General features: G+C 39.1%; 1 protein-coding gene across 8 annotated transcripts in view; it reads left to right on the top strand.

Annotated features, from left to right (window-relative positions):
- LRRC3B (leucine rich repeat containing 3B) overlaps positions 1 to 18,475 on the top strand; it is a 495,918-nt gene that overhangs the window by 327,673 nt on the left and 149,770 nt on the right. The window contains exon 1 of one of the 8 annotated variants that reach the window (XM_063922247.1): positions 7,577 to 7,645. The exons of the other annotated variants lie outside the window; for them this stretch is intronic. The gene's annotated coding sequence lies outside the window, so the exon portion shown is untranslated. Of the gene's footprint in view, positions 1 to 7,576; positions 7,646 to 18,475 lie in introns of those variants that run through there. 8 annotated transcript variants of the gene reach the window in all.

The following is an 18,475-nucleotide window of genomic DNA, read 5'->3' on the forward strand; positions in this document are numbered from 1 at the left end:
GAGCAGTGTATGTATGTATATATATATATATATATATATATATATATATATATATGTAGTATTTTTGTGACAGAATGACCTTGTTTAGGAAAACAAACAATATGTTCCACTATGCAAAATGTATTAAAATTTATAAAAGATCATCTAATACTGTATTGATATAACTGTCCATAAAACATTTCAACCACCACTAACATCCAGTGGTGGTCCACATAAGAGCAGATGTACAAATATTTATTTTGTGAACTCCTCGATTGTAAGTTGGAGGTCAGATCACAACAAATTTGATAAACCAACGCGTTTCGTCTCTCACAGAGACTTCATCAGGGGTACATCTTATTCGAATAATTAGCCTCAAACAATCAATGGATTAATTTGCTCTGGGATATTAACATCGATAAAAAGTGGATCACCCACTATGAGTACATAGCCAATAATGCCTGGCCAAACAGCAGGGATAAAAGTGTGGAAATTATGGAATAAAAAACCCACTGGAGATTCATATAATTCACAACCTGATCAATCTTTAAAATCGGCATGTGATACTCAAAGAATCAAAATCAGTAGTAGCACTCAATGGTTTTGTACCAATAGTGTGCTGTGCTGCGTGTCCCAGTATCATATATATATATATATATATATATATATATATATATATATATATTTATTTACTGTGTGTGTGTGTATATATATATATATATATATATATATTTACATACATACAAATACAGCAAATGTATTTGTATGTGAGCGTAAATACTCAGTGGCAGGGGCTGCTTTGAATTTTATTAAACCTGAATACTGTATGTGCAAAGCTTTGTAGCAATCTGTATTTGGAAACACCACCTGTGTTAAAAATAACAGCTTCCAAATTCCTCAATAATTTGAATTAATGCTTGAGATCTCCCCACAGATTTCAATAATATTTAAGTCTGCAGACTAAGAAAAATATTCATCTTTCCATCCAGTAAATACTTTTGTGGTTAATATGTAGGATTTGGTGATACAGGTTGAGTATCCCATATCCAAATATTCCGAAATACGGAATATTCCGAAATACGGACTTTTTTGAGTGAGAGTGAGATAGTGAAACCTTTGTTTTTTGATGGGTCAATGTACACAAACTTTGTTTAATACACAAAGTTATTAAAACTATTGTATTAAATGACCTTCAGGCTGTGTGCATAAGGTGTATATGAAACATAAATTAATTGTGTGAATGTACACACACTTTGTTCAATGCACAAAGTTACAAAAAATATTGGCTAAAATTACCTTCAGGCTGTGTGTATAAGGTGTATATGTAACAAAAATGCATTCTGTGCTTAGATTTAGGTCCTATCACCATGATATCTCATTATGGTATGCAATCATTCCAAAATACGGAAAAATCCCATATCCAAAATACCCCTGGTCTCAAGCATTTTGGATAAGGGATACTCAACCTGTATTTAGTTTAATCAATTTTTTCTTCCAGTGCAACAATATTATATGCATTTAATACAAACAAAAATCATTATATGGAGGGGCTTGGGGCATTTTCCCTGGGTGATGCACGGATGGGGGTGTCGGCTGGTTTGGGATTTGCAGTGATCATTTCAAATAAAGGGTGATGATGGTCAAACATTATCATCATCATTCTTCAGTGAGTCACTGAGGTTTTCTGCATATGGTGGTCACTGTAATGTTATCTGCATTATATGGAGGTCATTGATGTTCTCTGCATTATTTGCCAGTCTTAGTGATGTGCTTTGCATTACTGTATATTGCAGGACTTCACAACGATGCTCAGTGTATTGTATGGTGGTCACTGGCATGTTCTCTGTATTATATTGTGGTCACATTGGTCCTTGGTGACCACTATCTAAGTGGGAGGGTGGTTGCTGTACTGCATCTTTGTCTAGCTTCACCTCTGCCTTTTCTTAGAGGCTAGCAAAGCTTAAGGTGCTCTTTACTGAAATGCTTTATCTTTTATTCTTCTAATGTATATTGTTTGGTTTTAGGCAAACATTTCATTGTTGGTTCCCTCAATCCAAAGCTCTTGGTACTCAAATATTCGGGGTTATTAAATTGCAGCTAGACTTTTCAACATGTAATTTTCAGTGTCCAGTGGGTTCTAGTTTGCTGCCTTGTTTTAGAACAGTTCAATTATTTTATTTTATTGTATTTTATTTGTTTTGGTATAAATCATGAAGTCTCTGTAGCTTCTAGTTTTGAAATTATTGTTGAAAGATAAAATTGCAAATGGGGAGAATTTTTTTATTTTTTTATTTGATAAATTCTCAAACATGCTTTAGATGACTGTTGTAGACAGTTCAGCAGTCACAATGTGAGATGACTGATGACCTTTACCTGCCTTGGAGCAGTATTAGGCACAGATGTAATTTTCAAACCAGGAACCACAGCACTTTATAGCAATGTTATGCTCAGTCAGAGTATCATGAAAAGGAATGGGGAACACTGTTCCTCTGTCACAGCAAAATGACTCCATTGTCAAAATGCTGCATGCAGTGCTTAGAAAACAAAATTGTATTGGTGTGACAGAGTTTAACATTCACTCTCATCATACAGTACATATCATTGCTTAGACTACTCCTGTTTGCCAGATAATCATGGGGATCTGAAGTGACGTTTTGCAGCCGCTTAATAAAGTCTTAACAAATCAATCAACTGACTGGCTTTATCAAACAACTTAAAAACATTCTAGCCTACTCTCCTGAAAGTTTCTGGGTTCTCTCCCTGTAGACATCCCTCCCACACCATGTGTACAGTACTTCTGCAGTGAAGTAGATGGGGATGGACTGTGATAAATAATATTATTTGACAGGAGCCTCCCATCTGCACCCCACATCACTGGTCATTGCGGCCCATGGGACTGTCCTGCAAAAATCGGTACAGTTGGGAGGTTTAATGTAGTAGTTACAGTATGTAAGCTTCTGTTACTGTGGAGATTCCCTACAATTCATAGCAAATGTTTTGCATGCAAATGTACAGAATAATGGAAAGGAAATCTTGACTGTGCAGCATTGTATTGTGCAGATCACAGGTAGCTAACCTTTGCTATTATAAAATCCAATATATTGTTTTCTGTCATTTGTACTGCTGATGATCGGTTTTGTTCTAAACTTAGCATATACTCATGCTGGTTTTCATCCCATCCTGTTCAGAAATCATTCAAATATGAATAAATAAGGAGGGAGAAAAAACAACCAATAGAAGTGCTCCAGGAAGCCCCTTGAGGACACATACCTGCTAAGCAAAAGTGCGAGTTTGTGGGGGCACAAACTCATACCCAAAAGAAATTTGCTCAAAGGGCTGCCAATAGATGGTGTCAAGGCTGACAACAGAAATCTTGGGGCCCCGTACAGTGATATCTATGGGGCCCCTCATATATATATATATATATAAAATGTATTTATTAAAGCGGTACAGAATTTGCTGCACTATATATGAAACTGTTAATATATATATATATATATATATATATATATATATATATATAAATATGTATATCTCTCCTCCCTCCCCCTACACAGCACAGTCTGTGTCTTCCTCTCTCCTCCCATATATCCCACAGTTTGCCTCTCCCCAATGACTCCATGCTGCATTCCCAGCTCCCCCACCTCATCCCAAAGCCCTTTATCCAGAGCCGGATTAATGGGAGGTCACTGGGGGTAAATACAGTTGTGCTCATAAATTTACATACCCTAGCAGAATTTGTGATTTTCTGGCCATTTGTCAGAGAATATGAATGATAACTCACAAACTTTCCTTTCACTCATGGTTAGTGGTTGGGTGAAGCCATTTATTGTCAAACAATTGTGTTTACTCTTTTTAAATTATAATGACAATAGAAACTACCCAAATGACCCTGATTAAAAGTTTACATACACTGGAGATTTTTGCCTGATAACATGCACACAAGTTGACACAAACGGGTTTGAATGGCTACTAAAGGTAACCATCCTCACCTGTGATCTGTTTGCTTTTAATCAGTGTGTGTGTATAAAAGGTCAGTGAGTTTCTGGACTCCTGAAAGACCCTTGCATCTTTCATCCAGTGCTGCACGGACGTGTCTGGATTCTGAGTCATGGGGAAAGCAAAAGAATTGTCAAAGGATCTGTGGGAAAAGGTAATTGAACTGTATAAAACAGGAAAGGGATATAAAAAGATATCCAAGCAATTGAGAATGCCAATCAGCAGTGTTCAAACTCTAATTAAGAAGTGGAAAATGAGGGATTCTGTGGAAACCAAATCACGGTCAGGCAGACCAACAAAAATTTCAGCCACAACTGCCAGGAAAATTGTTCGGGATGCAAAGAAAAATCCACAAATAACTTCAGCTGAAATACAGGACTCTCTGAAAAAAAGTGGTGTGGTTGTTTCAAGATGCACAATAAGGAGGCATTTGAAGAAAAATTGGCTGCATGGTCAAGTTGCCAGAAGAAAGCCATTACTACGCAAATGCCACAAAACATCCCGCTTACAATACTCCAAACAGCACAGAGACAAGCCTCAACTTCTGGAACAAAGTCATTTGGAGTGATGAGACCAAAATTTAACTTTTTGGCCACAACCATAAACGTTACATTTGGAGAGGAGTCAACAAGGCCTATGATGAAAGGTACACCATTCCTACTGTGAAACACGGAGGTGGATCGATGATATTTTGGGGATGTGTGAGCTACAAAGGCACTGGAAACTTGGTCAAAATTGATGGCAAGATGAATGCAGCATGTTATCAGAAAATACTGGAGGAAAATTTGCACTCATCAGCCCGGAAGCTGCGCATGGGATGTACTTGGACGTTCCAACATGACAATGATCCAAAACACAAGGCCAAGTCGACCTGTCATTGGCTACAAAAGAATAAAGTGAAGGTTCTGGAGTGGCCATCTCAGTCTCCTGACCTCAATATCATTGAGCCACTCTGGGGAGATCTCAAACGTGCAGTTCATGCAAGGCAGTCCAACAATTTACAGGAACTGGAGGCTTTTTGCCAAGAAAAATGGGCAGCTTTACCATCTGAGAAAATAAAGAGCCTCATCCACAACTACCACAAAAGACTTCAAGCTGTCATTGATGTTAAATGGGGCAATATACGGTATTAAGAACTGGGGTATGTAAACTTTTGATCAGGGTCATTTGGGTAGTTTCTGTTGTCATTATGATTCAAAAAGAGTAAACAGTTGTTTGACAATAAATGGCTTCACCCAACCACTAACCATGAATGAAAGAAAAGTTTGTGAGTTCATATTCTCTGACAAATGGCCAGAAAATCACCAATATTGCTAGGGTATGTAAACATATGAGCACAACTGTACCCCTGGGCCCCGCTCTCTGAGAGGGCCCCCTGTCACCCGCCACGGATTGGATATTTATTACTGATCCAATCCACAGCACTGCAGCCTGCACCAGTTCCAGCTCTACAATGACATGACAGGCATTGCAACTGCCGGCGCCGCAGAGCTTGGCTGCCGATGACTGTCAAGTGAAAAGTGAGGTTGCAGCCTGCCACAAGACGGCTCACATCCCTTCCGGGCACTAAGCGGTGTATACTTGGGGCCCCTTTGATCCTTGTAGCCTGGTACAGGTGTCGCCCTTTGACCCCCCTGCCGCCGGCCCTAGATGGTGTCACCCAGAAGGATTACATTCAGAAGTAGCTTATTTTCCTAGTAATTGTGTTTAAAAGTAAAGAGTAAATCACTTTTGAAGTCACCTTTATTATAATACCAAGAAGTAAAACTTTTGCCCAGACCTAACCTAAAAAAAAATGTAAACACAGACTAACAATTAATTACATTTGCCCATTTATTTTAATTATTGAACACTGCTCTCCTATTAAAATCCTCATAACAAAATTAAACAAAAATGTTCCCACTTATATATTAATCAAATAGTAATTTCCCATATGAGAATGATCAATGTTATCTGCCTCCTTATTTAATACATTTTGTCCATTCTATAAATGTACTATACGTAATGTTATTCTTCTCCTTCTGATTGACCAGACAGCTCAAAACAGTATGCATTTTGAGGTATCTCACCTGTTACAACCGCCTCTAGTTTTTTCGCAGGTTTGTCTGTGGTTCTATGGCACCTTCTAAACCTGCTGCTTGGTAAACCTTTACTTCTAATGGTAAAAACATCACTGGTGTTTCGATGTTCAATTGTGTCTTAAAGTGAACTTTCTCTGGAGTATAGTGGAGGACTTCAGCTTATTAGATATAACTATAAACATATATATGTGTGTGTGTGTGTATATATATATATATATATATATATATATATATATTTATATATGAAACCGCCACACTCACTATACCAATGGGGTGCACACCTGCACTCACCACCCCCAGGATGAAGTGGCCTATGACCACATTGCTTAAATAATATTATACCAAGAGCCTTAGTAAGCTCACTCACCTTAATACATCAGTACTTAAATAAATAATGGGGTTTTAGTTCATGGATTGTACAATGAATTTAAGCTTGCAGCCCAACATCAGGGTACCCCATCTTACTACAAGTCTAGTATCTACTCTATCACCTAAACTTTTAAACACCTGGCCACTGTTGTCACATCAGAGTCAAATTGAAAATATGCTTCCAGGTTTAAAGCTCCCCTGCCAACTAACTAACTTCTGGCTTTTAAAGGTGAGACAGTCACCAACACAGCTTCTACATTACCACCAAGGAAGCAGCTAACAAAGGTTTAAAGTAAGTGACCTTAGAATGGGTGTATGAAAAGCTATGGTCACAGAAAGGATAATTAAAAATGAACCAAATATATACAGTACATATACAGGAAACCACCACACTCACCATCCCAGGAATGTACTGATGTATTGAGGTGAGTGAGCTTACAAATGTGAGTGCTGGGCTCTTGGTGTAATATTATTTAATCAATGTGGTCACAAGCCACTGCACCCCGGCCTGGAGGTGGTGAGTGCAGGTGTGCACCCCATTCCTGGGTTTGGTGAGTGCAGTGGTTTCCTGGATATGTATATATTTGGTTAATGTTCAAATTTACTTGTCCAGCACAATCAGACATTGTTTAAAGGAAAAGTAAATTATGAAGAATCAACCACATGCACGCCTTTACATGTGAAGACATACACATATTTCTCATGGTGAGATAATTAGGTAAATCAAATGGTTACCAATAAAACAATAATAACCATGTAAACCAGGGACGTGCAGTCAGGGGAGGCAGGGGAGGCAGTGCCTCACCTGTCATACTACACAGTTTTTATTATAAAATTAATCTGGAAAATACAAAGTAATTATTTCTAACTTATAAATATAATCATATATAATCTTTGTAATCTTCAAATCATTTGTATAGTGTAAACTCACAAATGCTGCACTGCTCCAGGAAGACACAGAGAGTCGTGAGGCAACATCCAGCGGAGCCTCCACTGTGATAATAAGAACTGCCTGGTGCAGGGGGGGCGGGGCTCCACAGCAGCCAATAATCCCGCAGAGAAAACTGACCACTAGAGGCAGCTACTACATCTGCCTCAGTGATGATCAGGTGACCTGTCCAGGACGTAACCAGGAAGTTCAGACTTCAGACAGCTCACTTCAGAGACAGAGCACTGCTGCTGCGGTGATGCTCCTAAGCCTCCTGTGCCCTGGCTAGGTAAGGTCCTGTAACACATTTTGTGTGCCTCAGCTCTGTGTACTCACAGTTCCCCAAAGTGAGTGAGTATGCTGTGCACTGTTAGCACACAGCTGATCAATCATTCTCTACTCTGTGACATGAGCCTGCCTGCTGCCCTACACTGGTGCAGAGGTCAAGGCTCATGGGCACTGACAGCCCACCCCTGTGCACAGCATGCAGCAGTCTCTGTGTGATGCTGCTGGCTGAGAGCTCTGCACAGGGGAACCACAGGACTTTGGCTCTGCAATATCATACTCACCCATCTTGTTATTTTGATAAAAATCTGCACATCAGGAGCTGCCCTGACTGTAATCTGGTATATACAGTACTACATGTAGCATACTCTGCACATTTATACTGTATGTGATTAGTGGCAGTGACCAATCTGAATTGCCCAGGTGGGACCTTTAGCTACAGTATGTGTATTTAATATAGAATGCAGTTAATGTGTGTATAGAACACTTTAAGTTGTTGTTTTGTAGTGTTGCCCTCTGAAACTGGAATAACATTAACTGCAATTTTTGGTATTATTTTTAGTTTTGTGTGTGGTTTTATCACATAATTGCCAACATGTACTGTTTTTTTAATCTACACAGCAGTACTGGAATAAAAAGTACTGTAACTTTACTTTGTATGCTCCCTCTTCCCTCCTCCTCTCTTCAGTGCCGGGTCATTTTGCCGGGACCTGCCTGACTCCCCTTTCACATAGACGTGCAAATTACCGGTTCGAGAATTTCGACCCGGTAATTTGTAGATCAACACGGGTATTTTGTCTGTGTGAAACAGTCAACCCGTGTCGAAATTCCAGTGTCTCCGACCCTGGTAGATTCCAGGGTCGAAGTCTCGGGAATTACTACATGGGTCGACCCTTTCAGACAGAAAAAGGACCCTGGTGTTTCATGAAATTACCGGGTGGAACTGCTTCATCCGGTAATTTCATTTTCTGTCTGGTATTATATTAGCGTAGGTATCACTGCATGCTGGCTGTGAGATGATCAGCTGCTGATGGGCTGTACACTCACTGGGTGTTTCAGGGGACATTAATATTGCTGTCTAATGATTACTTCTCCAGATTCCAAAGTGTGTGTAGGTTCCTCTATACTCTTCTCTTACAAAGCCTGCAAAAAGGTCACATCTAGTTTTGTGTGTTCATTTAGGTATGCTGCAGTTGTTTTATGTGAAAAAGTTGTATGTGTGTCAGACTGGTAACCGGATAAATACAGTAATGATTTATAGTAAACGTCAGAGGCAGGACAGACTTTACATATTTATTGCTACCCAGACTTTTTAATTCTGTAAATCATCCTGAGGTTTCGGTTCTGACCATACAGCGATACCAGCTTGCAAGTTAAGTGACAGACAAACCCTCCAAAATGTTACATTGACTGTAATACATACACAACATGCTTGGTAAAAGGGATGCAGTGAGGATACCGACTGACGGGATCCCGGCACTGGAAAAACCGACGACGGAATCCCGTCCGCAGCTAGAACACCGGCGTTGACATCCAGACAGGACTCGGAATTCCGGCATCTAAATACCGATGCCCGTAATCCTGATCCTTCTTTCAGCGGGATGCAATCACGTGGGAGGGGGGAAAGGGGGGGTTAGGTTTAGCCGTCAGAAGAGGGTTTAGGGTTAGGGTACAGTACTCCTCTATTGGGCTCATATATGCGTGTGTAAATCTGGCTCTGATACAAGCCAGTGCCTCCCCAGCCATTTACCTCACCGCACGTCACTGATGTAAACATAAAACACATATATTAAGCATGGTCATAGCCTTTCTGTCATGTAGAAACATAGAAACATAGAATTTGATGTCAGATAAGAACCACTTGGCCCATCTAGTCTGCCCCTTTTTTTATCCTTTAGGCAATCTCAACCCTGTTTGAACCTTAATTCTTTGTAAGGATATTCATATGCATGTCCCAAGCATGTTTAAATTGCTCTACTGTCTTAGCCTCTATGTACTGTATGAGATAATTGCGAATTGATAGATGAAGCTTCACAGCTGTTTTCTACAAGTGAAAATGCGATCACATTTGACTTAACCCCATAATTAATTTTAACATTTAGATATTTTTCTGAATATACTTCTCTGTGTACACCTATCCATGTTTTGTATCACTTCTGACACTAAAGAAGGCATCAGGACATTCTTTATTTCTAGTGTCAAATATTAGTATTTTCTTTTATAATTACATTGGTTTATTTGCACAATGGGCCAGATTCACGTTTGTAAGTAAGGCAAGCAAGTAACTGGACAAACCCATGTTGCACTGCAGATGGGGCAAATGTAACATGTGCAGAGAGATTTCGATTTGGGTGGGTTATATTTATTTTGTGCAGGTTAAATACTGGCTTCTTTTATACTGTATGTAGCACACAAATGTTAGCTTTATTTTAAACTGAAATTTAAATGTAAGTGTTATTGCTATAATCTGGGCAGAGGGTGTGGATCAATAGCTCATTAATGTTATGGTCGACAGTAATAAGGTTCACACCAAATGGTAGATATGTACAAAAGGACGACAGTACTTAAGATCGACAGGTACAAAAGGTCGATGTGACAATGGTCAACACATGTTATTTGGGGGCTAATCTTCTATATTTCATGTTATGTGACCACCATCAGTACAAACGTCTACCCTTGCAGGCTCACTTTGCTCGCCACACTTCGGCAAGATTCCTATTTCCAATACATGTCTATGTGGATAGTAAATCAAGCAAATGTTGAGAAAACATGTGAAAACCCCCCAAAAAATCTGTCGACCATTGTCATATCAAACTTTTGAACCTGTTGACTTTTTGTACCTGTCGACTTTAAGCGCTGTGTGTGTGTGTGTGTGTGTGTGTGTGTGTGTGTGTGTGTGATCTCCCCAACTCCTCCCTCCACCACTGTGTGTATCATATACTGTCAACAGTGTCAATCTCTCTCAAGTGGACATTGGTGATTTGAGAGAGATTAACACTGTTGACAATATATGATACACACAGTGTGGACAAGTGCAGACTATATTATTAGTGCCAACAGTACTACCATAAGAATATTGGAAGCACTGCAGTCAATGTATTATTGGTGACCAGATTAGTGCAGATTATATCAATAACCAACAGCACTAATATAGGTGTATTGGGATTACGGCACCCAGTACACTATCAGTGGCTAAAAGACACTTATCAGAGACCAGATAAGTGTAGATTATATCAATAGCCCGTAGTACCACCATAAGAGTATTGGGATTACGGCACCCAATATACTATTAGTGGTCAAAAGATACATTTTAGAGAGGAATTACTGACGATTAGACAAACAATGACACTGCCTTAAATTAAGAACAACATATATTTATTTGGGCATTAGAATAAACACGCGGACACACATTTTTAATCTTTCATCACATTTATTACTTTCATTGCACTTTTGAATGTTTTGTATGTGTCAGAATTTTAACCTCTATGTTTCGCTTATACTCGTAGTTTGTGTGTTTGTTATTTTCACACCATTTTAAAGAGACATTAATAAAAGTAAAATTTTATAAATATACTGGTGGATGTGACAATTAGGTCACTGTCCCTTATGTGCATCAACAATACAGCCTTCTCTCTTCTTTTTCTTTTGTACCCACCTGCAATGCAACATGGTTTTACTAAGATGCAAATTACTTTCTCTTTTTTTTTTTTGCTACATTTTTTATTTGCTCCAAATTCTTGATGTGTCCCTTTGTGTGCAGGTCAACCTCTTATATTCTGTTCACTGATGCACTAATCATTATCACTTTTATCGCTGACAAACCATTGAAAACTACCACATTCCTATCCTCTGCAATTACAGTTGTCAAAGTTTTGTCATGTATTTTAGATTTCCTTCAGCACAAATTTATTGTTCCAAGATTGTCTATACATTATGTGCTAAAAAAAAAGTACAGGATGTCATTCATGGACATCATACTTGACATGGTAATTGAACCATTTTGAAATGTCGTACATTGTGGCAGGAGTCCAGAATGTAAAAATCACCATGCACATGAAATTTTATACCGATGTAATATTTGCAGTGTAATTTCCTGGATGATTGATATCATACTTTATTAAGTGTATCATACAAATTACCCTTTTAAATAATCATATTTTACTAACTATAACAAAACTGAAGAATTTAATTTATTTGTTTTTGAAAATACTTTCTGTTTACTAAAGATGATGGGGCCCAAATAAGTAGCATATTATAACCAGCATATAGTATGTAACGCATAATTCCAGGCTGTACATTTTGTACCAACGTGTATTTACCACAGTATGCTCTGAGTTACATATTAAAGCAGCAGTTCCCCACATGTCCTGTTTGATGTGAAATCTGCAGGTGACCAACACCTTGTATCCAGTACATGGCACAGTAGTTTTGGTATAATAAAAACAGAAGCAGATAGAAAATACAGTTACAAAATACTTTCTTGCATGGGAATATCCTGGGAGTTTTAACAAAAGAGGGTGCCCATGGGCAGGGTGGGCCCCTCCACTTCATGGCACACTAGACTCTGGCATTTTGGCAGAGTCTTCTGCGCATGTGTCTCCGGAAACATGTCGCCCGCCATGTTCTGGAGACTAAATCCTACTGTGCATGCGCAGCGGCCATTTTGCCAGTGATTATTTTTACTGCGGCTGCAGCTCCGACACAGGACTCCGGAAAAGTAAGTAATAAAACATGGATGCAGCATGTGCGGTGTGGGCCCGTGTGCAATGCACACATTTCATCTATTATAGAAAAGCCTTTGGGAATATGACATTTATTTAAATTAAATTCCTGTTAATTCAATGTCTAAGTAAAATGTAGTTTTCTTTCTGGTCAACTCTCTGTAAAGACTTAATCTGATAGTGATTTTTTTTTTAATTAACATACATCGAAACATTAGAGCATTCAAAATCCAGAATATCCTGGGGGATGATCCCTATCTAAATTCAGACATGACAGGGTTAGCCCTTGACCATTGATATTCAATGGTTTGCACCTAGGGTTAATGGTTTAGTTATCAATGGTGAAAATCCGATGTAACTATGCCATCCATGGCTGATTTGGTGAAAATATTTTTTTCTCCCTTGCCCACAATGTGAACTGCATAGCTCTGCCCCTTCCATTATTGGCCCACCTACCATGTGTCCTGTTTCCCACTCATTTAGAGCTGCAGTCTACACTGTATGTGTGATGGTTATTGATGGTGTAAACCATTGATGGTTCAATGTTGATGGTTTCCTGTAAATTACTGATCGCCAACCCTATGACACTACATTCATACTAGTGATGTGAGTGCATACCATGACCTTGAGCTTGCCATGTGCTTGGCCTATAAAAGCCCCCTTTCCCAGAACAACAATTGTTCACTGGTACTCAGCAGCTGCCAGGACTTCAACTATAGTAGTGTAAGCTCAAGATCACAGATACATATAGTTAAAGGAAACAGGACACCTCAGAGACTACAATACTAAAACTAGTTACAGAACACAGCATGTCAGTTCTTCACCTTAGTATGGGCAATCTTCACTGAGGAATGTGAACCCCAGTTTTCTAAATAGCACTAATAAAAGTTTTGCTACACTCAATACCAATCCTTTCCATTATACAGAATTGATGAGAAGTAACAGATGTTTTGCATGTATAGGTAAAGGCCTTGTAGCGAATACTGCACAGCTCATTCCAGTAGCACAAGTATATTCCAGAGTAGCAATTCGCTAACAGCTAATGGATTTTCTGAACAGCACAAGTAATATGCACAGCAGCCAGCTATTAAGGAGATCTTCAAAATAATCCAGACTAATTGCACTATTATTAAATGTCACAAAGTTTGTTTCAATAGGCACAAATCAGGGTTGGCTGGTTTAAACCAAATGGGTTTTAACAAAAAACAAACACAAAACAGTATTATTTTTTATTATGCTGTAACTAAAGGGATGGCACAATGACTTCTTAAAAAAAAATTATAAGGGAATCTCCCTGGTATTATCCCACATTCATATTACTAGTGGTATTCATTTGAGTGAGGAACCAATGCAGGGAATTCACACACACAACAGAGAACTAGGAAGGTCAGAGAGGTAATAAATTTGCCTAGCATCAGCTAAGACTCCACAAACTCCTCTCTTATAGGACAAGAGAAAACCACAACTACTGTAGCATTCCTTTTTTCAATGTCATCTATCTCTGAGTGTATTTTGCATGTTGTAATATGCTTCACAGTATTACTCTAATGATCAGGATTACATTTTTGTTCATTAAACAATTAATGCAAAAAAACAAAACAAAACTGGTTAAACAAAATTAAAATAGGTTCTTTTAGTTTTCTTTAAAAAAACTTTTTTTTTCTCCAACCCTGGCACAAATCATAGCACTGTAGCAAAATATCATGCATATCTTTTACAGGGTCCAGGTTAGCTTTACCATAGAGAAATATCAGCATGTAACAAGCTTTACAAATGTGCAGGCAGGTATCCATGTATGTATTAGGACAAAACAGGATCAGACTGATTACAACCCACAACAGAGTGTCCAGAGTGATTCCCTATAAGGGCTGAAACATCCAATCAGCATTAAAGAACCAAGCTAAATTCTAACTCCAGCGGCATCAAACAAAGTCCAGCTCAATGAGACATTGTCTGCACAGCTGACTGGTTACCAGGAGACTGATTGGAGCTCATGGTAACTAATCATGATCTACTACGCTGTGCTTATTACATATTCTAACAATTTGGTCCACATATTTAACGTCTGTGCTGCCACTGCTGCACATAATAAAACATACGTTTCTCAGTCACAGAAACACCAATCTGACTATGCTGGTGGCTGTCTCTATGGAAAGCTGGTTTCGTGTGCCTGCACAAAGTATTGTCTGGCATTCCACAAAGACTTAAGAAATATCTCACACCACCAAAGTTATGTCTCCAACATTTCAGATGTTTACTACATTTTTCAAGGATAAAAAGTATAGTAAAGTGCTTACCTATGTAGCCTATCAGCAGCATGTACTCGGCGGTGGCCGTCGGACTTCTGGTAGCAGGCAAGATGATGTCATCCTATAGAAGAAATAAAGATACAGCACTATTAAGGGTGAACTGCAAAAAAATATGATGGATATTACTAATGGAAGTGCAGTATATATTCAATAATTAGGTCATTGGTACGGCCTCATCTGGAATACTGGCTCCAGTTCTGAAGACTATATCTCCAGAAGGATATAAATACATTAGATAGTGTACAAATGAGAGCAACTAAAATGGTGCATGGCCTACATCACAAAACTTACATGGAAAGGCTAAAACATCTTACCATGTATAGTTTAGAGCATAGAAGGGAAAGAGGGGACATGATAGAAACTTTCAAATACGCCAAGGGTCTTAAAGCACAGGAGGGGAACATTCTTCAAAGGAAGAGAAGTTTTAGAACTCGTGGACATGCACGGAACCTGGAGGGAGACAGGTTCAGGGGAAATTTAAGGAAAAATGACTTCACAGAAAGGTTAGTGGATAAGTGAGATAGCCTCCCATCAGAGGTGGTAGAGGCTAAGACTGTAGAGCAGTTTAAACATGCTTGTGATAGGCATATGAATATCCTTACAAAGAACTAACGTTCAAAAAGGGTTGAGATTACCTAAAGGATAAAAAAAGGGGCAGACTAGATAGGCCAAGTGGTTCTTATCTGCCGTCAAATTCTATGTTTCTAAATATAATGGTGCGGCTGATGAAAAGCAATGATTCAAAATTTATGCCCCTTGGGGATATTTGTTTTCCAGCATTAATGATGCAAACTCCTATAGTGTAGGTAAGATTGAGTGTCCACACTTTTGGCTTCAAGGGTCACATCCAGGAAGTCAGTGCGTTGTGGGTAAAAAGTATAGGTAAAGGATAGATTGAAAGTGTTAGTGTTGAGAGAAGAAACTAAATGTTGTGCCATAAGATTCCCATCCCAAATAATAAATATATATAACGGCCATAGAAGACCAATCTTTAAACTTCCCCATGCATACGTTAGCATAACTTGGCACGATCCTGGTCCCCATGGCCATCCCTGTGGACCCGCAAGCAGACTCTCACCATTGGTGCACTAACACCGGCCGTCATCAGTTACCAGCCGCCGCCGCTCCTGAGTGACATCATCCAGCGCTGCCGGGACGCGGCTAACCATCCCCCGCTGGGAGCGATCAGTGATGAGCTACGGTGCGGACTCTAGAGGTAGGGCAGTTAGAACTTAGTTGGTGCAGCCAGAGCTGCGGCACCACACACAAACAACTGCCAAAAGGAGTGTAAACATTTACCTTAACCGATTTTTATTTTTACAGGTACCACTACGCTTTTATTTATTAATTAGCAACCACACATAGCGCTCATTTCTTTTTTTGTATTTATATATCTTTATGGAGCAGCTTGCACATCTGATATAAGCACAGTGTACACATTTTTTATCATCCCCATCACCTGTACATAAAGGGTGTTTAAGAAATGAAAATAAATGTGTGAAAGTATATAGGGAATAGAATCAAGAAGAAAGATCCTGTGGCTCTCCATCCTGAGAGTGATTTGGCAACAGCTTCAATACCACGTTGATGTGGTATGTTGGTATATAACACCTGCCCTTCCAATGTGAGGAAGACATGTGTCCTTCCAAGTAATATTTTCATTTGTATGACGGGTGGGACACAATATAGTATATATGCCTTCTCACATAGCAAGCAATTTTATACAATCTCTGTGAATGTACATGTGGGATAAAATTGATAATTTACCCGTTGTGCAAGAACTTGGTGTAAAATATGTTACAATAATACTAGAAGAACCTATTAGTGTTATGCAAATAATGATTTTTTATTTTGTCACAGGTGGGACACAGTGCAGAATAATTCTCAGTAACACCCATTTTCCGTAATTTAACATGTTAATCTTATTACAAATATTATTTTTGAGTACAGATTTTTTGTTTTTATATTCCACTTTTAACCCTGTTCAAACACATCTACCATGGCAAGAAACTCATAAAAATACTGCCGCTCACTTTTTTTAAGAACTGTTGTAGGCAACACTGCAAGTATCTGATCAAAATGTACAAAATTAATATTTGAATTTGTTTTGAACAGTTTTCCATTTTCACCAAAAACCTTCAAAAACATTACTTTCCCTGAACCCTCATTAAGTTTTGAACAGTTTTCCATTTTCACCAAAAACCTTCAAAAACATTACTTTCCCTGAACCTTCATGTTCACAGGAGCTCTATGCAATGCCAGCATATCTGTAGTGAGCAGTCTTTCTGGAAGACCATTCTGGAACTGCCAGTTAATACTACCAAAGCCCAAGGATGAAGTAGGAGGAGAGAAGGAGAAGACCATGTGCAAAAAAACCAGCCACTGAAGAGTGGTAGGTGGACTTAGATTTGTATGTGTCCCGTAGAATAACCCTCTAGCCAGCCAGGGCCATAAGGGAGGGCATCCATTGTCCCCTATGAACTTAGAGTAAAGGATTTTACAGGTAAGAACAAAAATCCCATTTTCTCTTTCTTCCATGGGGGACACTGGAAACCATGGATCCCAAACCTGTCCACTTAAGGGAGGGAATGCTCCAGTGCTTTGCGTAGAACCCTCACCAAAACAAGTATTGCTAGAAGCGAATGACTCCAATTAGTAGAGAAGGAGTAACGAATGAATGAAGGATCTCATAGAGGTCCAGCAGAGATGTTCTACAAAGAGACCTTGCTCAGCCACAAAGGAGGCACCCAGTGACCACGTGGAATGGTCTGTAGCAAGTACGGAATCTCCCAGGTCTCATTATATAGTAGTTACATCCCTGATCACCCCTTATTACACACAGCACCCTCTATAAAACCACTAATTATGCACACCCACTATAATACCACTCAGTATACACAGCTCCCCCATTATACCACGCACTATACACAGCACTACACATAATGCAATTTCTGCTGGTTTGACCACGTACCACATATGCACCAAGCCCAGAAATGCAATAGATTGCAGGGCTTGGTCGCGGTGGGCTAGGATGTGGTAGGCAACCCCATCTTCAGATGGCATTGTCCTATAGAAGCTTATCTGCTTCTATCACACTGCCTCTTCTGAGAGGGATACAACCAGATCCATCCTAGCACTCATTGCAGTGCACTCATCACTTGACGCATGCGCATATAGGACTCCGGATCCAAAATCCAGAAGTTCTACCATCACAAAAGACAGCTCTTACCGCAAGAGATGCCTTTTGTGATTTTCTTCATGCACATGACATTAGTAAACGCCGGTATGCATGCGGAGAGTGGCGGGCTGTATCACAAGCAAAATGCGATGCTTGCTGCATCCCGCCTAATATATGAAGAGCAATTATAGGGATGAATACTACCTGCGCAAACCCCTTTTGTATAGAAGGACGTTTGATTAAGAAAAATCGGGAAGGGGATAGTGTGGAAGACGGAGAAGGATAAAGAAAATGTAGAAATATGAAAAATTGGACAGTAAGAGAGACAGTGAAGGTTTGCCAGAAATGGTGCAGCCGACAGATGAACTAGTACCCTTACTAGCAATAACTAAAAATGAAACAAAAATGATCTTGGCGCACCAGAGGTTAAAGAAGAAATAAAGAGAATAGGTCAGACTGATTGGAACTGAGAGTATTTATTCTTTATTTAAAACACAATATAAAAACATCATGAAATTCCCTTCAAAAAATCAACATGATTCTATCTTTGCATCATATGATAAGACAAAATGGTACACTGATATTGTTAATTCACTGCCTTTCACAGACAATATGGGTCTGACCGA

The sequence above is a fragment of the Pseudophryne corroboree genome, chromosome 5, assembly GCF_028390025.1.
Source record: "Pseudophryne corroboree isolate aPseCor3 chromosome 5, aPseCor3.hap2, whole genome shotgun sequence".
In the NCBI taxonomy this organism is placed as follows: domain Eukaryota; kingdom Metazoa; phylum Chordata; class Amphibia; order Anura; family Myobatrachidae; genus Pseudophryne; species Pseudophryne corroboree.